The sequence below is a fragment of the Lampetra planeri genome, chromosome 77, assembly GCF_965212315.1.
Source record: "Lampetra planeri chromosome 77, kcLamPlan1.2.h2, whole genome shotgun sequence".
NCBI classification, from domain to species: Eukaryota; Metazoa; Chordata; class Hyperoartia; order Petromyzontiformes; family Petromyzontidae; genus Lampetra; species Lampetra planeri.
In genome coordinates, this window is record NC_136182.1 from 3649454 (window position 1) to 3669530 (window position 20077).

The 20077-nt window shown below is 49.3% G+C and overlaps 2 pseudogenes; both read right to left on the reverse strand.

Annotated features, from left to right (window-relative positions):
• Positions 1 to 5506: 5506 nt before the first annotated feature.
• Positions 5507 to 8864, reverse strand: LOC144738088 (interferon-induced very large GTPase 1-like; annotated as a pseudogene).
• Positions 8865 to 18703: 9839 nt separating this feature from the next.
• Positions 18704 to 19241, reverse strand: LOC144738089 (interferon-induced very large GTPase 1-like; annotated as a pseudogene).
• Between the last annotated feature and the right edge of the window lie 836 nt (positions 19242 to 20077).

Sequence of the window (20077 nt, forward strand, 5' to 3'; positions counted from 1 at the left end):
CGATTCCAACCACCGAGCCAATTGGCCTGATAGTTGATCCGTGCGAACGAGGAATTTCCTTCCATACAGGTACGGGCGGTACAGGCGGACAAAATGTACGATCGCCAAAAGTTCCCGCCTCGTCACGCAATATCGTGTTTCTGCCAGGGACAGAACCCTGCTGCCGTATGCAACCACTCGTTCAACTCCGTCTTTACGTTGCGACACAACGGCTCCGATGCCGATATTGCTGGCATCCGTGTCAAGGATGAACGGCTGGGAAAAGTCTGGGTAATCGAGCGTAGGCGCCGTGGCGAGGTGATCTCGAAGCGAGTGAAAAGAGCGTTCCTCCTCCGGACCCCATTTAAACCTCTGATTTTTCCCCATCAGAACATGCAGTGGTTTAGCCAGTGTGGCAAAGTTCTTAACGAACCCGCGATAGGATGCAAACCCAATAAAGCGCCGAACGTCACCCACCGAAGTGGGTGTGGGCCACTCTCGGACACATTGCGTTTTCTGAGGGTCAGTGGACACGCGTCCGAATTGACGATGTGACCCAAGTGACGGACGGAGTGTTGTAAAAGGTGGCATTTCTTTGGTTTAAATTTTAGGTCAGCCGAACGCATTCTCTGAAAGACAGTCTCCAGGCGTTGGAGGTGTTCCTCGAACGTGCGGCTGAAAACGATGATATCGTCTAAATATATGAGGCATGTCTCCCACTGTAGTCCCGCCAGTACCAGTTCCATCAGGCGTTGGAACGTCGCCGGTGCCGCATTCAAGCCCATAGGTAAACGGTTAAACTCAAAGAGGCCTTGTGGCGTGCGGAATACCGTCTTGGGTTTCGACGCGTCATCGAGGGGAATCTTCCAAAAGCCGGACGACGGATCGAGGGTGGAGAAGAATTTTGCCCCTGATAAAGCGTCCAATGAGTCGTCCATCCATGGTAAGGGGTATGCGTCCGCCACGGATATCTTATTCAACCGGCGGAAATCTACACAAAATCTCGTTCCACCATCTTTCTTCTTAACTAGTACCACCGGCGCGCCCCAAGGACTGTTGGACGGCGAAATAATATCCGCCTTAACTTTGGAGCTTTCGTGACTGCAGGAATTATTCTTTGGTTCTTTCGGTAAAGTCACGTATAAATAACCTAGCAAAGTATCGAAATGTTATGTAAATACGTAATCGACCAGGCTATGCGTTAATTGTGTGTTGACCGACTCTCTGTGTCGTTTTACATAACATTTCGATACTTTGCTAGGTTATTTAATTTTAGTGTGTTTCTTTCTCCCCCTAAGCCTGCTCACTTCTTTTTGTTGTACTCATTGACATGTAAATTTTGTCTCTAACCCCTCCCTCTCGCTGCCTCCGCCCCCCTCTGTCTATTTAAGGCCACCCCACAGAGACGATCACCCCTCTCTGTACCTGTGTTGCCCACTGTGTGTATCTTGGTGATATCTGTCTGCTTATATGTCCGTCTATAATTTTTTTCTGGTTAGATTTTATGTCGCTATTTCATTATACCTGATGATGATTGCTTGTGTTGCAATCGAAACGTCGTATGCTATTATTTAATTTATTACGTTTTCTTTATACGTGACTTTACCGAAAGAATCAAAGAATAATATCCGCCGCCAACATTCCGTCTACCGCACTGCGCACGTGTTCCCTTTTATCAGGGCTCATGCGATGCGGTTGCATATAAATCGGAGGCGTCGCACCGGTGTCAATACGGTGCGATAAAAGCGAGTTATGGCCGAGATCCAAATCATTTTTACTGAAAACGTCAGCATACTGTAATAACAATGAATGCAAAGCAGTCCTTTGCATGTTTGACAAAGATGAATTTTCCCCGCGTGGCCGTCGTCGGCCGGCGGTCGGTCGACCCGGCCCCCGCACGTGGTCGGCCTGCGTAGTCACCACACTGGTCGCGCAGCCGTTGTCTCGAAATCCAGTGCAGAACAGCAGCCACAACCTCATCGTCGCCAGAGTCATCGGAGCAGTAGACAACCCGTCGTGGAGACCACACCAAAGGTGGGCCATCAATTTCAGGTTTTCCCGTCCATGCCGCCATCTGATCCCAGCGTTTGAGGTCGAATTTTGCGTCCAAGCAGCGCGCCACCCATCGCGATGTAAGCGGTTCGTGGCCGCATACCGTCAGTGAGATGTTGAGTTCCTGGGACAGCTCCAGCATACGGGAAAGAATGAGAGGATCGAGGTGATCAGCCATCGAGTCAGGGTAGGCGGCCATGGCTAACGCCACCAGCGCCCCCCGGTAAGCCAAGGGATACTCCTCTGATCCTCGACGACGTTACATAAATTTTCTCGTGGCCACCGTCGACGGGTCGTAAAACTCCGCCATTTCTGTGAAAGCATCACGAAGCGTCTTCTTCTTGGACGCCGGGATGGATCAGAAGACCGCCAGGGAAACATCATCCAGCAGCGTGGGCAGCGCTTCCAGCGCCTCCGCCTCCGTCCATCGCACGGATCTAAAGGCCGACTCGAAGCGCCACGTAAAAGCACTCCAATCGCCCCCGGCGATAAATTCTTTGATCTATGGAAGACGATGTCCGCGGTGGCAGGCAGACGCCCCGAGCGTCTCCAATTGCGCTTCCCGCGTTCTGCACGTCTCCGTCAAAATGGCGTCGGGTGGCCGCGTGGTGGCAGCCTCGTGCAAGATGGCGTCCAACGGCTCTGTCGCAGCCGCCCCGTCCAAGATGGAGGCCTCCCCCCGCGTGGCAGGAGCAATGGCGGACGTCAATTCCCGCCGAAGATCTTGGTCCTCGGCATTAAGCTGAACTGCTGGCGGCCGACCCAGGGCCATTGAGGACGCGACCGCCGTCACCAGATTCAGCAAAATCGCGCGGAGCGACTCGATCTGCACCGCCATCAGCCGCCATCCTTCGTCCGCCCTTGAGGTGGTCGTTTCTTCCTCCCATCGGCGATGAGCGGCGTCGAGGAGAGCAGCAACTTCCTCCGATGGAGGGTCGGGTGGGTTCTTCTTTCTGAGGTGCTTGGACATCTTGAAGATCGTCCAAACGGTCCCAGAAGAACTTCTGACACCAATGTAATACAACTCTTGGAGACTACTTTTGGAATCGGTCCTTTTTATTTATTCCAGCTCACAAGTACTCCCCGCTGCTGGCAGGCAATGGGGAGTGGGCAGACGGACCACAAGAGACGCACCGCCACGTGGCACTCAGAGCCCCGCTCGCGCGTGGCCCCTGGCTTCCTTTGCTCTTCGTCTGACCACGTGTCGTTAATCTCTTCCCTTATTTAATGCCTGGCTCACGTGGTACACTCCAGCCAATCCTTAGAAGCCTGCGCCAAAGGTTCCAGATTCCCCATCAACTCCCGGGACCACGCCCCTGACTTGTCTTCCCATTGGCTGAGGCCAAGACCAGCAGAACCAATCACCCTAGCTGGCATCCCTCGATCACGCCAGGGCCATGCTCCCAGGCTCTCCCCCCATTGGCTGTAAAGCAGGACCGGCAGAGCCGATGACCACGTGAGCCGGACATAGGCTCTTAATACACAATGATTGCTGAGCCAGAATACATCTTCTTGGTGGAAATTATCTCTGTGTTTGTATATGTGGATCGCCTCATGAACGAATCTCTCATGGTAGCCAGATGGCTTGCAGATAACCTCTGTCTTGGAGAAGTCAATGTCATGTGAGCCCACTGAATTGTAACAGTGATCTGCCACGGCTGAGGTGTTTGTCCTACCGTGTTTTAGGTCTGCTTTATGTTCACGGATGCGGTCCGAGACATGTCGTTTGGTTTCTCCAATGTAACTGCTACCACAGAGGAAACTTAGTTTGTAGATGCCAGGGTACTGTATGTCTGGAACCACATATTTTACAGACGGGACCAGATCTTGTGTTTTATCAGGATTTTGGAGATCTTTTTTGTGGCCCCAGCAATGTAGGGTAAGGTGATGGTTTTGAAAGGCTCCTCAACAGGATCCTTCTTGATAGTTGGAGTGATGGCTTTGCGGATTGTGTAGTCAGAGTAACCATTAGCCTTAAGAGCTTGGCGTACGTGTTTGAGTTCACTGGCAATGTGTTCCTGGTCGGAGATGCATTGGGCTCTATGGTATAGAGTCTTGATGATGGAATTCTTCTGAGATGGATGGTGGTGGGAATCCGGTTTTAGGTAAGCATCCGTATGGGTGGCTTTCCTGTAGACAGTGGCTCATTGAACCATCAGGTCTCCTTTTAATTAGGACATCCAAAAGGGTAGCGTGCCATATTTTTCGACTTCCATGGTGAATCTGATGGCTGGGTGTATGGAATTGATGTGGTCGAGAAATTGGTCTAGAGCAGGCCGGCCATGTGGCCAGATGACAAAAGTGTCATCTACGTACCCCTTCCATAAGGTCGGGCGTAGAGTGGCAGTCTGGATGGCGTCCGTCTCAAATTTCTCCATGAAAACGTTGGCTACAACCGGAGATAGGGGGGAGCCCATTGGGGTGCGCTCAGTTTGTTTGTAGAAAGTTCCATTCCAGGTGAAGTATGTTTTGGTTAAGCAGTCTCTCACCAGGGGGGGGTACCCCAGTATTCAGTCCTTGATGAACCAAGTCTTCAATGATTGCGATGGTGTCAGGTACAGGAACTTTGGTGAATAAGGAAACCACATCAAAACTGACAAGCAGGTCGTCTGGGGACAGGACGTAATAAACCATTTCGGATCTTAACTGATTGTTCACGTTTACGGTAACTTTCAGACCGCAGTCCACTCACTGGCATGACTATATATCTTGTATTCGCCGCAGGGAATGGATTCTTTGCTCCGCTGCGAAGTCACCTACTACCACTAATGCTACCCCTATCCCCTCCCTTTGATCCTGCTAATCCTGCATAATACACGGGCATAATATGACTTTGAAACTCCCCCGCCCACCTCCTACGCATTTCACAAGTAGTACTAATCACATACCTGCATTTCCCATAAATATGCTAAATTCCTCTTGATATGCAAATTCTTTGCCAAGGCGCACCTTCCCACCTTCCAACCCAGCATAAATATACGCTCCAAGCGTGGTGTTGTTTCATTCAGACGCTGTCTCCCCGACAGACCTGGTCTTCACCTGATGACGGCTGCTTGCATTGTGGCCGAAACGTCGTGAGAATTATTTTATCATGATTTATTTTTATTATTTTATTATTTCCATTCTACGTGACTTTACCGAAAAAATCAAGAAGATGAATCCCTGCAGTCACGAAAGCTTTAAATCGAAATTGAACGAAAATACACACATTTTCCCGTTTTCTCGTTGAAAAATAGTTACATTTCTAAATATCATTGCCATGGTCACAAAAGCAATATTTGTGGGGAATAATAGCCATTTTCGGTACTTTTGAGCTATAAGCAATTAGGAAATAACACTACCCAGGGGAAAAAACGTGTTACATAGTGTGATCAGTTTATTATAACACCCACAGTGTCTCAAGTTAAGTGTATGTACATACACTTAAAAACCTACTATCATATTTTGCCACTGGTAAAAGAGATCTCATAGTGTATGTACATATGCATGCATGAAACGATAGTTAAATGCCATGCCATTTTAGAGATGTTGCTGTTTGATGATGAATTGCGTTCGTTATTGAAAATATTAAAAATGAAAGACTGTAGAGTTTGAAACAGCCACGTATTCATAAGTTCATCTGTGACATAGGGGGCTCATTTGTAGTTTCATTAATCAACCTACAGATTCTCTAAATGCGTAATAACATCTTCTTTAATACATTCCCAATCTGATGGGATTTTTCCCAGAGCCACAAATTTTAGGTTATAGCGCTTTTCTAAGTCTGACTTGAACTTGCAGACAAACCATTTCCAATATGGCTGTGTGGCTAAGTCTGGTGTTATGCTCCAACAAACATATTCTGGCCCGGCTGTACGATACTCCTTCCATGGTACGTTTCTGTCTGGAAACACTAAGCTGATGTTACTGGCAAATAAACTAGTGCAGATTTCGGTGACAAAGTGATCAGTTTCATGCCACTGTCCTCCACTCACTGCCCTGGTGCGGTGAATGGGAACACTGTGGTCTCCGTCATGATTTGACATCGTGTTTGTGCAGATGGCTTTACAGAACGGGCACTGCACCCAGCACCCACATAGCTGCCGAAATAGTATTTCATAAGGTTCGTTCTGAACGTTTTGTAAATAATTTAAGCATGCTGAAGACAATTTTTCTTTTAATCCTTGAACCACGGTTTTTAGTCGTTCTGTGAATTATTTTTTAAGAAATTGAATATCCGTTATTTCACTGCAGTCGCCTTGGTCTAAAGTGTGTCTTGGGAGCTTGATGACGCCACCAAGCTGTGTGTAAAATGTATCCAGCCATGAAGATGCATCATACTCGTTGTCTTGTACCATTTCAGTTGCTTTATTAATTGCACGAGTAATTGCAGCTGTGGAATCCCCAAGACTTGACTTTAACATCTCATGAATAATTTCATTATCTTTTCCCTTGCTATATTCTTATACACGTTCTGTAATGTATTTCTTAAAGTGTTGTTTTGGATGGTGAATATATTCATCAAATGCTTTAAAATCTTTCTTCTTCGCCAAATCTATTAGAATGTAGTTTTCTAATTTTGATCGATTTCCGTTAAATGCCAGATATGTGGACTTCATCCTGCCTGCAATGTCAACACAAACTTCATCATAAACTGCCTGTTGAATGGATGCTTTCAGTTTGTTACACAAAAAATCCACAAAAATTGTTGTGGACGTTGCGCCTTGGCAGCGAATTTTGAAGCTGTTGAAGTATTCTTCTTTCTTACTGGTGAAGTATACTAATGGATCGTTTTCCCTCTGGAAACGTTCATGCATTTCCTGAAATCGCCCTGTAACCTCTGACAATATGTGAACAGATATATACATTTTGAACTTATCTGTGAGCTTAAATCTTCTATTGGATTGTGAAAATTCCTGCATGTCTGAATTCATTCCCTTAAATATTTCATGTATATAGGATGGGTTGAAATTCGTTTTATGTTTCTCCTGGGCAGTAATGCATCTATTGACATTGAATTTTATGTAATAAATTAATTATTTAATTGACTAAGTATCCTCATCTTTGAAATGGTGACTCCGAGTTCCAAGCCATTTCGCGTTCATCATAATGTGTTCGTTTTGATTAACGGAAAATTCTGTCCCTATGTGATAGTCACATATCACTACTTAGGTGTTGAATTTGATTCCCGTGAACTCCGTAAAGTGTGTTTTCAATTAGTGTGTTTACATCAAGTGTTTCAGAGCTGGTCATACCGTCTTTTATCACTTTATTCCAATCCTTCCAGATTTTATCAAAATCCCTGTCCAATTTTGCTTCATTTACATTTTTGTCTCTCAAATTTGAAGCCAAATCATTGCTCTTTCTAATAAGCTGATCTTCATAACTTGATCTCTGTAAATCGAGGGCAGTGTAGTTTTTGTAAGCATCAGACAATAGCTCTTCTTTCACTGTTTCAAATTCTTTTTCGAATTTAACTTTCCATTGAACCAACAATTCCGCATTATCTGCGCTATTGAAATCTTCTTCCATTTTCTTTTTAATATCCTGATAGTTTGACAAAATTATTTGTTTAATTTGTGATCGTGTCATTGCATCTGTATTGTTATGAATGCTGTTATTAAGTTTGTTTTCCTGCTGAAGAACATGACTCCTGAGTTCCCAAGTCCATTTTGCATACATTTCTTCCAGTTTGGTATAAGCTGCGATCTCTATTGTGTTCTAAAAAGCTAAAAACTAAGTTTTCTGCGAGCAAAGCCATTCATAGATCCCTAATGTGAGCTTTGAAGTCTGATATTTTCAAGACGTTGACTGTTTTTTCTTTTGTCGCATTTCTAAGTAACATTTCTTTAAGGTCTTTAATATTTTGGCAGTAGCTTGGATTTAGCGGAGCCATTGGAGGGTCTCCCTCCCAAAGATGAGCAAAGTAACGGATCTAAGAGTTAACGTCAAACCTGATCACCACGTCAAATGATTCAACAGCGCACTGTTCCTGGGCTGCAGCCATGCGGGTCATCTCATCGAGTTTCTCCTGAAAGCCTCTCCTTCCCTCCATGTTCTTATCGTGAGCAGTCACTTCTCCTACGTTTTGATGGACAAACACACCGCTCGGTGATAACTTCACCTGCCTCATTTTCAGAAACGTCTACACAGCAATTTGTAGAATGTCTTGCATTTCAGAAGGGTTCTCTCCAAAAATGTTGATCACGGTCATGTTTCCCAGCCCAATCACAAACGTTGCCAGCTCATTATCATGACTACGTGTTGCATTTGACAGCTCTACAGAACGTAGTCCTGTGGACTATCAGCACAAAATCATATCCCAGCTGTTTACTGAACTCTGACTCAACCTTCACTGACTGCATGTAGGCCCCTCGGGTGCATCTCCCACTACCAACAGGAAACTGGAGACCAAACATGGCATTAAGTAGCGTGGACTTTCCACTGCTCTGTATTCCCAGTATTGAGATGACAAAGAGCTTCACATTCCCAATCATAGCAAGTATTCTGTCCAAGATTGAGCTAATCCAAATGAGAGGGACATGTGCAGCATCACCATCCATGAGTTCAAAGGGAAATCCTGAAATCATAATTTCTGCTGCAATGTTTGGCAAAGTAACTGGGAGTTTGTCAACTGTTGGCATTGTTTGTGAAGCTTGGTAGATCTGACCAACTTCCCTAAAAACGTGATCAATTCCAAAGGAAGAGGCATCAAGCTCTTCTGATATTTGATCCAACTGTAATTGTTTTGTTACAATGGTACTCTTGTTAGAACCTTGTTTTTTCAACTCTGTTATTGCCATCCAGGCCTGATGATAAGTGAGATGAAGTTGTGATAAGCGATATGCAGACATTATCTGCAGTGAGGGAAAAACGTATTTGATCCCCTGCTGATTTTGTACGTTTGCCCACTGACCAAGAAATGATCAGTCTATAATTTTAATGGTAGGTTTATTTGAACAGTGAGAGACAATAACAACAACATCCAGAAAAACGCATGTCAAAAATTTTATAAATTGATTTGCATTTTAATGAGGGAAATAAATATTTGACCCCCTCTCAATCAGAAAGATTTCTGGCTCCCAGGTGTCTATACAGATGTAGTGGTGATACGCGCTGGGGTAGCGATCAGGTGCCAGCGCGTTGTGATTGGATGTGTGTGTGGTGACGCGCGCTGACGGTGAGGGATCAGGGGTCAGCGCGGGATCGTGGGTTGTGTGGTGCTGATTGGCTGGGTGCTGGTGACGCGCTGGTGTGGGAGTGATCGGGTGGCAGCGCGGCGTGATTGGTTGGTGAGTGGAAACACGCGTTGGGGAAAAGAGGATCGTAGAGATAGCGTGTTGTGATTGATTCACTAAGAAGCGATGCTCGCATCGAGGTCCGCATCCGCTCCGTCTCCCGGGAGGAGGGACTATATAAGGTGATGCGCACAGGCGCACAGGGAGAGTGTAACCAGCGAAGACTGAAGACGGGAGGAAGAGATAGGGCCCTGCGGTACCTAGTCCCGCTGTCCTGTGAGGACCGGGACTCTGTGTAACCCAGAGGCGGAGTGTAGGGTGAGCATGCAGTGTCAGCATGCAGAGTGTGTAGCCAGGGCCTAGAGTCTACACGAGACGAGTGATGTGGGTGTAGCCAGAGGTCTACACGAGACGAGTCTACACGAGAAGAGTCTACACGAGACGAGTGATGTGTGTGTAGCCAGAGGCATAGGGTCTACACGAGACGAGTCTACACGAGACGAGTGATGGGTGTGTAGCCAGAGGCATAGGGTCTACACGAGACGAGTCTACACGAGACGAGTGATGTGTGTGTAGCCAGAGGCCTGGAGTCTACACGAGACGAGTGAAGAGTGTAGACAGAGGCGGAGGGTCTACACGAGTCAAGTACAGTGTGTTATAAGAAGAATAGAGGTTACGAGTTGTACCGGTGTCTGGTGACCGTACTCGGAAGAATAGAGACCACACGTTGTATCGAGATAAGCGAAGATTTAATAAAAGAAGTGTGTTACCCGTCAAGGAGTTTCCTGCCGTCATTTCCAATACTTCAACTGGCGTCAGAAGTGAAACTGTCTTCCAAGCATGGATACAAGGAAGACCAATCGGACCCACGGGATTGACCGCGAGGACAACCTTGACGACCCGGGCCAGCTACCGTCCGGGGGTGAGGACGAAGAATGGCCCACGCTGCAGGATCCGCCGGCGGCGCCGGAGGAGCGGCGGGGGACCGAGGCCGTGCTCCGGGAGGCGCACTCTCGTCTGGCGGAGCTGCTGCTCGCCGCCGCGTCCATCCTGGCGGAGATCAGCTCGTCGGCTGGAGCGGAGACGGCGGCGGACATTCTACAGGGTCGCCCCGCAGATTCCCGCCAAAATGACTTGGCGATTCCCGCCATTTCATCGGCGTCGACTTTTGGCGGGAACGGCGACCGCCACGTGGCAGCGGTTCTCCAAGCGCGCCATCTTACGTCATCGACGCGCGCTGCGGACCGCCATCAGTCGTCCGCCATTGGGGCCGCCATCTTACACACCGACGGGGCGGCGGGAAGGAACCATGACGCGGAGGACGACTTCATTTTTCAACAGCGCCTCCCCGCATTGTCAGCCTTCAAGGCGGAAGGCGGGGACTGGGGCCAGTTTCAGCGCAGGTTTTTGGCGCATCAGGAGATGTCTGCCTGGTCCGATGCTACGGCGCTGCGGGCACTGCCTGCCATGTTGGACGACAACGCGCTCGCGGCCTTCATGTCAGCTCGGAGGTCGGACCGCTCCACGCTTAAGGCAGCGCTAGGTCTCATGGCCAGGGTCTACGGACCTCCCTCGGCGTGCCGCCATCATTTTTATGCGAGGCGGAAGGCGGACACGGAGACCGCGCTCGCCTATCGCACGGCGTTGCTGGCTCTCGCCGATGCTGCATTCCCTCGGATGGACGAGGAGGGCCAGGATGCGATGGTTTTGGAGCAGCTGCTTAAGTTGGCGCAGGACCTGGGGGTCCCCATCAACACGGCCGACGAGATCGACATTTCTTCCTTACGGGTCGCTACGAGTATACAAGCGCACGAGGCCCTTCAACGCAAATAGGGGATCGTCTGCAACGCTGCCGTGGCCTCGGCTCCGGGTCCGGTGATCACCGAACCCCAAGTCGTCAGTCCGCGAGAGGAGGCGTTCACCGCGGGACGACCGGGGGACTGGAGGTCGGGGGGTCGGTCGCGATCGGCCCGCAAGCTGGAGCAACCGAGATCACCGACGACCCTCATCACCTGCTACAACTGCGGCCTCCGGGGCCACGTGGCGTCCGGTTGCCGCGCTCCCCGTCAGCGCGCCATGGGATCTCGGCTGGACGACGACCGAGGCCCCAAGGCATCCCTACAAACCCCGGCAAGTCGCGGCACCTCACATGCTCGGCCCACACACTCGACACGCATGGGCCGTCGCGGAGCGACGGAAGAGGGCCGGTTAGGGTTCGGGGATTCGGTTCGGCGAGGGGGTTTCGGCCGGGACTGGAGAGACATTGAGTGGTCGGAGTTGGGGCATAGAATTGTGGCTGCTTCAGCGGGTTCATCCGTCGTTGCGGGTTCTATTGATGGAGTAGAGGTCAGGGTATTGGTGGACACGGGGGCGTCGGCGACTATTATATCTGACCTCATTTATAACATTCTCCCCGTCCAGTGCCGTCCGCTGCTCCCAGTGGATGTGCCGTTTTTCGCCGCAAATGGGGGATCGTTGGGCATTATCGGTCAGATTAGGGCGTCCATTTGCATTGGAGATATCAAATTGTCGGGACCCGTTTTCGTTTCGTCTTCTTTGGCGGTTCCTTGTCTATTGGGCACTGATTTTTTGGCTAAGATGCCCATTAAAATTCTAATCGATCAGCGTTGCATTGAACTACCTTCGGGTCGCCGTATTTCATTTTTGACGAGCCCTACTGAGATTCGGACGGCGTGCGCCACGATACAAGCATTGGCGACTCAGACCGTGCACGTTCCCCCGGGTTCACAGATGTTAATTCCCCTCCGGTTGCGGAAACCATGGGTGGAGGGGACTTCGGAACAAGGCATGCTTTTGGGTCCTTCTAACAGGGCTGTCGGAGGGGTCGATTTGTCGGTGGCTCACACTTTGGTTCGGGCGGACAAGGATCCGTTTGTGATGGTTTTAAACGCTGGATCGCGGCCAGCCGTCATTCAGCAGGGTACCGTGCTGGCTCACGCGGCGCGGGTTCCTGCGGAGGAGCGGCTGGTTGCGCACGTTGATCCGAGCCCCACGCAGAACATTGAACCGAGGGAGGACCTTGAATGGGTCCATTCGCTGTGCGCGGGCTCGGACGATTTGTCAGGGGTGTAGTTGGGTGCGCTGCGCGAGTTACTAATGGAATTTTCTGATGTGTTCAGTAAACATAAATATGACATTGGGTGTACGGATTTGTTACGCCACCACATTGACACGGGCGATGCGGCACCGGTCAGGTTAAATCCCTTCCGGCTGAGTCCTGCTGAAAAGGAACATGTTCAGTCGGCCGTTAACGATATGCTTGAAGCCGACATTATTTCGCCTTCCTCCAGTCCGTGGGGAGCACCTATTGTGCTGGTTAAGAAGCAAGACGGGTCCTTGCGATTTTGCGTAGATTTCCGTCGCCTGAATAAGATCTCTGTGGCTGACGCGTATCCGCTCCCCAGGATGGACGAGTCCCTCGATGCATTGTCTGGTGCGCGATATTTTTCGACTCTTGATTTGTTATCGGGATTCTGGCAGTTGCCACTCGACGAAGAGTCTAAACCTAAGACAGCATTCCGGACTCCAGGGGGCCTGTTCCAGTTTAACCGGTTACCCATGGGACTTCACTCCTCTCCAGCGACGTTTCAGCGCCTTATGGAGTTGGTTTTGTCGGGCTTGCAATGGGAGACGTGCTTGATTTACCTTGACGATGTCATTGTTTTCAGTAAAACATTTGAGGAACACCTCCAGCGATTGAGAGGGGTGTTCTTGCGAATGCGATCGGCTAAATTGAAATTTAAACCGGCCAAATGCCACCTTTTTCGAAAGTCCGTTAGATACTTGGGTCACATTGTCGACTCTTCGGGGATCTCTACTGATCCCGCAAAGACGGACTGTGTCAGTTCATGGCCGACACCCACGTCAGTTGCAGACGTGCGCAGTTTCATCGGGTTTGCTTCGTATTATCGCCGATTCGTTGAGCACTTCGCCACTATTGCAAAACCCTTGCACGCTCTTACGGCGAAGGGTGTGAAGTTCAAATGGGGACCGGAAGAGGAGGCCGCGTTCTGCGCCCTCCGGGACGCCTTGGTGGGTGCCCCACCCTTGCGTTATCCGGATTTTGCGAGTCCCTTCTTGCTAGACACGGATGCTAGCAACACGGGCATTGGGGGGGTACTGTCCCAGGTCGTTGGGGGAGTCGAAAGGGTGGTCGCTTATGGTAGCAGGGTGTTGTCTCCGGCGGAGCAGCGCTACTGCGTCACCCGTCGTGAACTGCTCGCCATTGTTTTTTTTGTACAACAGTTCAGACCGTATCTCTATGGGCGTCACTTTACGGTCCGGACGGACCACGCGGCGCTACAGTATTCATTGAGGGTCGCCCAACCCTCGGGCCAATTGTCACGGTGGTTGGAAGTCCTCCAAGACTATCAGTTCACGACCACATACCGTAAGGGGTTGCGACACACAAATGCCGATGCCCTGTCGCGATTGTTGCCGTGTCAGAAATGTGCGTGTCTATCGGGATCGGCGCGCTGTAAACCGCCGGTTGTGGAAGATAAGGGGGCATTGGCTGCGACTGCGGGCGCGCCAATCGGGGATGTCCCCGCTACCTCTCAGGATCGGGACTCGCTGCTCTCACGGTCGCTGGGGGAGTGGGGCCGCCTCCAAATGGCGGACAGCTCCCTGCTAGCATTGCGCCGCAGGGTTGGTGGTCCTAAAGAGGACCAGGAGCGAACTGGCTCCTATGTACTTAAACAGGGCATGTTGATGAGATGGGACAGGTTGTCCCGGCGGCATGCGCTGGTGGTGCCTTCTGCTGTAAGGGGGGAAGTTGTTTTGGCCGCACACGAACGCCTCTTGCATTTGGGAGTAAACAAAACGCTTGCCCTGCTTCAGCGGGACTATTATTGGCCAGGAATGGGGAGTGACGTGGTAAATATTTTGAAGGGGTGCGTTGAGTGCGCCAGACGGAAACCACCGCCCGTGCCAGCTAATCCACCGCTGCAATCTATTCAGGTCTCGCGCATTAACGAGCTCGTTGCTCTCGATATTCTGGGGCCTTTTCCAGTCACGCCTAGAGGGAATAAATACCTGTTGGTGGGGGTCGAATATTTCACCCGGTGGCCTATGGCGTGGCCTCTCGCCAACCAGTCGGCAGCGGCCGTGACGGACGCCTTTGTCCAGGGCTATGTCCTGGACAAGGGGGCTCCCGAACGCTTGCTGACCGACCAAGGTAAACATTTTTCAAGTAAATTGTTGCAAGAGGTGTGCGATCTGTTGGGTACTAAAAAGGTGCGTACCTCCCCGTACCACCCGCAGACAGACGGGATGGTGGAAAGACTTCACAAGACTTTGACTTCTATGCTGTGCCAGCAGGTGTGTGAGGCACATGTAGATTGGGACCTGCAGGTCCCGGGGGTCCTTGCCGCGTATAGAATGGCCCCCCATGCAGCGACGGGGTTTTCCCCATTCTATTTGATGTACGGTCGGGAAGCCGACCCGCCCATGGAAACGCAGCTTGGCCTGTCCGCTCCACGAACCAATTCTAAATTGGCGGAACACATTAAATTCAATATTCACAAGCTAACAGAAGCAAGGGAGGCCGCACGGCTTAATTCGCGGGCTCGCCAAATTGCTAATGAACGGTTGCGGGCACGGAAGGTGTCCGTGCACGAATGGAAACCTGGTGACAGGGCCTGGCTGCATTGCCCTCAGGCGCCCTTGGCTACGTCGCCTAAATTGTTGAGGCCATGGCGGGGGCCCGTGGAGATCGTGCGCGTTGCACGGCCCCAGTGCGTTCAGATAAAATGGGGAAAACGACGGTGGTACGTCTACCCCTCCCGACTGAAACCGTTCTCGCCTCCATATGGCCTCCCATTGTGTCGTGAGGGCCGAGCATGTGACGTGACCGACGACCCTAAGGGGGAAATGTCTCTGCCTGATCCTCACATGTCTCCGCCTGATCTGCTCCCAGGTGTCTCGGAACTGACAGCAGCCGACCACCGGCGGCCGGATCTTCGCGGCGGGGCCGGCCCTTTCAGGCCCGTTCCACGCCGTCTAGAGCAGCCGGAGCCGCCGGACGGTCGTCAGTGTCCCGTCCCATATGACGGACCGGCCAGACGGACTCGCGCCAGGTCGCGCTACTTTGTTTGACCTGCCACGTGAGGAGTCGAGGCAGTGGGAGCGCCTCGTCACTTCGTTTAGTTGCAGAGACGCGGGGCGCGTTCATTTTCTAGAAATCGCTTTTATTATGTTGTTCGTCGGGCTGTATATAGTTTTTTTTATATAAGGTGTTGTGTGTGGTATTGTTAACTTTTCTTGTGTTAATTGTCAAATTGTACATACGTTGCTGCTGTGTTGTTGTTGCTGTGTTACGGGGCACACTGGGGGGTTTTGTTGTGTTAACGATGTGGGAGGTTGTTGGTTAGCAGCCGGGACGGCTGCGAGCTATGTGGGGGGGGGTGATGTAGTGGTGATACGCGCTGGGGTAGCGATCAGGTGCCAGGGCGTTGTGATTGGATGTGTGTGGTGACGCGCGCTGACGGTGAGGGATCAGGGGTCAGCGCGGGATCGTGGGTTGTGTGGTGCTGATTGGCTGGGTGCTGGTGACGCGCTGGTGTGGGAGTGATCGGGTGGCAGCGCGGCGTGATTGGTTGGTGAGTGGAAACACGCGTTGGGGAAAAGAGGATCGTAGAGATAGCGTGTTGTGATTGGTTCACTAAGAAGCGATGCTCGCATCGAGGTCCACATCCGCTCCGTCTCCCGGGAGGAGGGACTATATAAGGTGATGCGCACAGGCGCACAGGGAGAGTGTAACCAGCGAAGACTGAAGACGGGAGGAAGAGATAGGGCCCTGCGGTACCTAGTCCCGCTGTCCTGTGAGGACCGGGACTCTGTGTAACCCAGAGGCGGAGTGTAGGGTGAGCATGCAGTGTCAGCATGCAGAGTGTGTAGCCAGGGCCTAGAGTCTACACGAGACGAGTGATGTGGGTGTAGCCAGAGGCATAGGGTCTACACGAGACGAGTCTACACGAGAAGAGTCTACACGAGACGAGTGATGTGTGTGTAGCCAGAGGCATAGGGTCTACACGAGACGAGTCTACACGAGACGAGTGATGGGTGTGTAGCCAGAGGCATAGGGTCTACACGAGACGAGTCTACACGAGACCAGTGATGTGTGTGTAGCCAGAGGCCTGGAGTCTACTCGAGACGAGTGAAGAGTGTAGACAGAGGCGGAGGGTCTACACGAGTCAAGTACAGTGTGTTATAAGAAGAATAGAGGTTACGAGTTGTACCGGTGTCTGGTGACCGTACTCGGAAGAATAGAGACCACACGTTGTATCGAGATAAGCGAAGATTTAATAAAAGAAGTGTGTTACCCGTCAAGGAGTTTCCTGCCGTCATTTCCAATACTTCACAGATAACGAGCTGAGATTAGGAGCACACTCTTAAAGGGAGTGCTCCTAATCTCAACTTGTTACCTGTATAAAAGACACCTGTTCACAGAAGCAATCAATCAATCAGATTCCAAACTCTCCACCATGGCCAAGACTAAAGAGCTCTCCAAGGATATCAGGGACAAGATTGTAGACCTACACAAGGCTGGAATGGGCTACAAGACCATCGCCAAGCAGCTTGGTGAGAAGGTGACAACAGTTGGTGCGATTATTCGCAAATGTAAGAAACACAAATAAACTGTCAATCTCCCTCGGCCTGGGGCTCAATGCAAGATCTCACCTCGTGGAGTTGCAATGATCATGAGAACGGTGAGGAATCAGCCCAGAACTACACGGGAGGATCTTGTCAATGATCTCAAGGCAGCTGGGACCATAGTCACAAAGAAAACAGTTGGTAACACACTACGCCGTGAAGGACATATCCTGCAGCGCCCGCAAGGTCCCCCTGCTCAAGAAAGCACATATACATGCCCGTCTGAAGTTTGCCAATGAACATCTGAATGATTCAGAGGACAACTGGGTGAAAGTGTTGTGTTCAGATGAGACCAAAATGGAGCTCTTTGGCATCAACTCAACTCGCGTGTTTGGAGGAGGAGGAATGCTGCCTATGACCCCAAGAACACCATCTCCACCATCAAACATGGAGGTGGAAACATGCTTTGGGGGTGTTTTTCTGCCAAGGGGACAGGACAACTTCACCGCATCAAAGGGACGATGAACGGCGCGATGTACCGTCAAATCTTGGGTGAGAACCTCCTTCCCTCAGCCAGGGCATTGAAAATGGGTCGTGGATGGGTATTCCAGCATGACAATGACCCAAAACACACGGCCAAGGCAACAAAGGAGTAGCTCAAGAAGAAGCAAATTAAGGTCCTGGAGTGGCCTAGCCAGTCTCCAGACCTTAATACCATAGAAAATCTGTGGAGGGAGCTGAAGGTTCGAGTTGCCAGACGTCAGCCTCGAAACCTTAATGACTTGGAGAAGATCTGCAAAGAGGAGTGGGACAAAATCCCTCCTGAGATGTGTGCAAACCTGGTGGCCAACTACAAGAAACGTCTGACCTCTGTGATTGCCAACAAGGGTTTTGCCACCAAGTACTAAGTAATGTTTTGCAGAGGGGTCAAAAACTTATTTCCCTCATTAAAATGAAAATCAATTTATAACATTTTTGACATGCGTTTTTCTAGATTTTTTAAATCCTTTATATTAAGTTCGCTTGCTTGCTTGCGTGCTTGCGTGCTTGCTTGCTTGCTTAGGACCGTGCAAATCTTTCGGTCGTTTTTAACCCACTTCCCTTCATCCAATCGAGCTGACATTTTCCACACAAACTCGTTGTGTGTGACAATTAATTTTCGTGAAAATGTTTTTCCAAAATTTTACACTAGGGAAAACAAATTAAATATTTAATTACCAATTGCTTAATACTGGCAGACAATCACCTGACCCATAGGTGGCAGCCATCTCAAGCCAGAAGACGAGAAGATTCTAGCCGCCCCGCATATAAAGGATTTATAGTGAAAAACTTTGTTTTTACGGGTTTACTTGTTTGTTGTTATTCTGTCTCTCACTGTTCAAATAAACCTACCATAAAAATTATAGACTGATCATTTCTTTGTCAGTGGGCAAATGTACAAAATCAGCAGGGGATCAAATACTTTTTTCCCTCTCTGTAAGTATATGCGTAGCCAATGCAGGAAGTTATTAAATCCTTTATATTAAGTTCGCTTGCTTGCTTGCTTGCGTGCTTGCTTGCTTGCTTACGACCGTGCAAATCTTTCGGTCGTTTTTTAACCCACTTCCCGTGATCCAATCGAGCTGACATTTTCCACACAGACTCGTTGTGCGTGACAATTAATGTTCGTAAAAAAAAATCCCTAAATTTTACACTTTTTAGGACACAAATATATTTAATTACCAATTGCTTAATGCTGGCATGCAATCATCTGACCCATAGGTGGCAGCCATCTCAAGCCAGAGGACGAGAGGACTCTAGCCGCCACGCATATAAAGGATTTATAGTGAAAAACGTTGTTTTTACGGGTTAATTTTTTTAAGCTGTGCTTTCCTAATGCGTGTTTTTTCTCCTAAAATATTACTTTTGTATTCCTCAACACTTTGCCCCCCCCCCCGACCCTCATGCGAGTCAATTATTTGTCTTTTTTGCACCACGACTGCCACAATTTTCCTTGAAGAGGCAAAAAGGTCTCCTTTATTGAACACAGCGGCTTGTTACTTATAAGACTCAGCAAAACTTTCACCGCATCCTTTCCCTCTTCACATTGTTTATCATCTTCATCAACAAAGAAGCCAAACTCTCTTGCAATAGCTGAGCAAGCTTCGATGTAAATTTTTGACATCAATTCATCGATTAACTCAGCCACATTTCGATTCTCGACAGCAATTTTCGCGTTTGTTCCAAATACTCTACTGGAAACTTTTTTTTGTCAGCTTAGAGGCAAACTAGGGGCTTTGGGGAACTCAAAAATTCGTTTAAAATACGTTTGCCTTCTTCATTGCGATCACCATCTGACAGTAATTTAATACGTAGGCTTTCGCGACCAATATTATTCATAATATAGGTTTTTGGGTCAGATCGCGTAATTTATAAATGTGTTAGGCCCTCTACCACCTGACAGGGCCAAACAGTAAAAAATGTGTCACGTTTTTCAAAGGACAAAATAATTCACTTCTTTAGCCCACCAGTGTGTGTTGAAGAGAGAATCAACAGCATTTAAAAATTTGAGTACGACGTTTCGCTGATAATTACAATCAGCTTCATCGGGCAAGAATGGTGAAGCTCTTCTGTTGCTTCCGGTCTTAAATAGAGCAGCATCAGGGTGACGTCATCATTTAATTAAATCTGGTGCAGTGATTCGAGGCAAAGAGGGGGAGGGTATTGTAATTGTATAGATTGTAAATCATTCAATTGTTATTCATTGGTATTTGTTTCCCTTATAAGGAATTGTAATTGTATTTATTTAATAATACGCTTCCAGGCCGCACGAAGCCTATAGCTGTCAGCGATTGAAGTTATTTCTGTTTCTATCAATTTCAATGGATTCTCTAATTAGTCTTGGCCAGTAATAATTAGTTTTACACAACACTTCAACGTTATCAAAATCAATTGAGTGTCCTTGCTGACAAGCATGCTCTGCCACTGCCGACAGTGGTCAGGCAAGGAAGGGGAGGGTTTCTTACCTGCTGTACCGAGTTGCACATCAATCGGAGGCACGTTTTCCCGCCCATACATAAGAAAAAATGTCGAATACCCCGTGGATGCATGCGGGACCATGCGGTACGCCGAAAGAATGCCAGGTATGTGCAAGTCCCAGTCGGTCTGCTTTTCGCTCACTATGTTAAATCATTCCACCATTCCATCCGTCTGCGGGTGGTAAGGGGAAGTGCGGA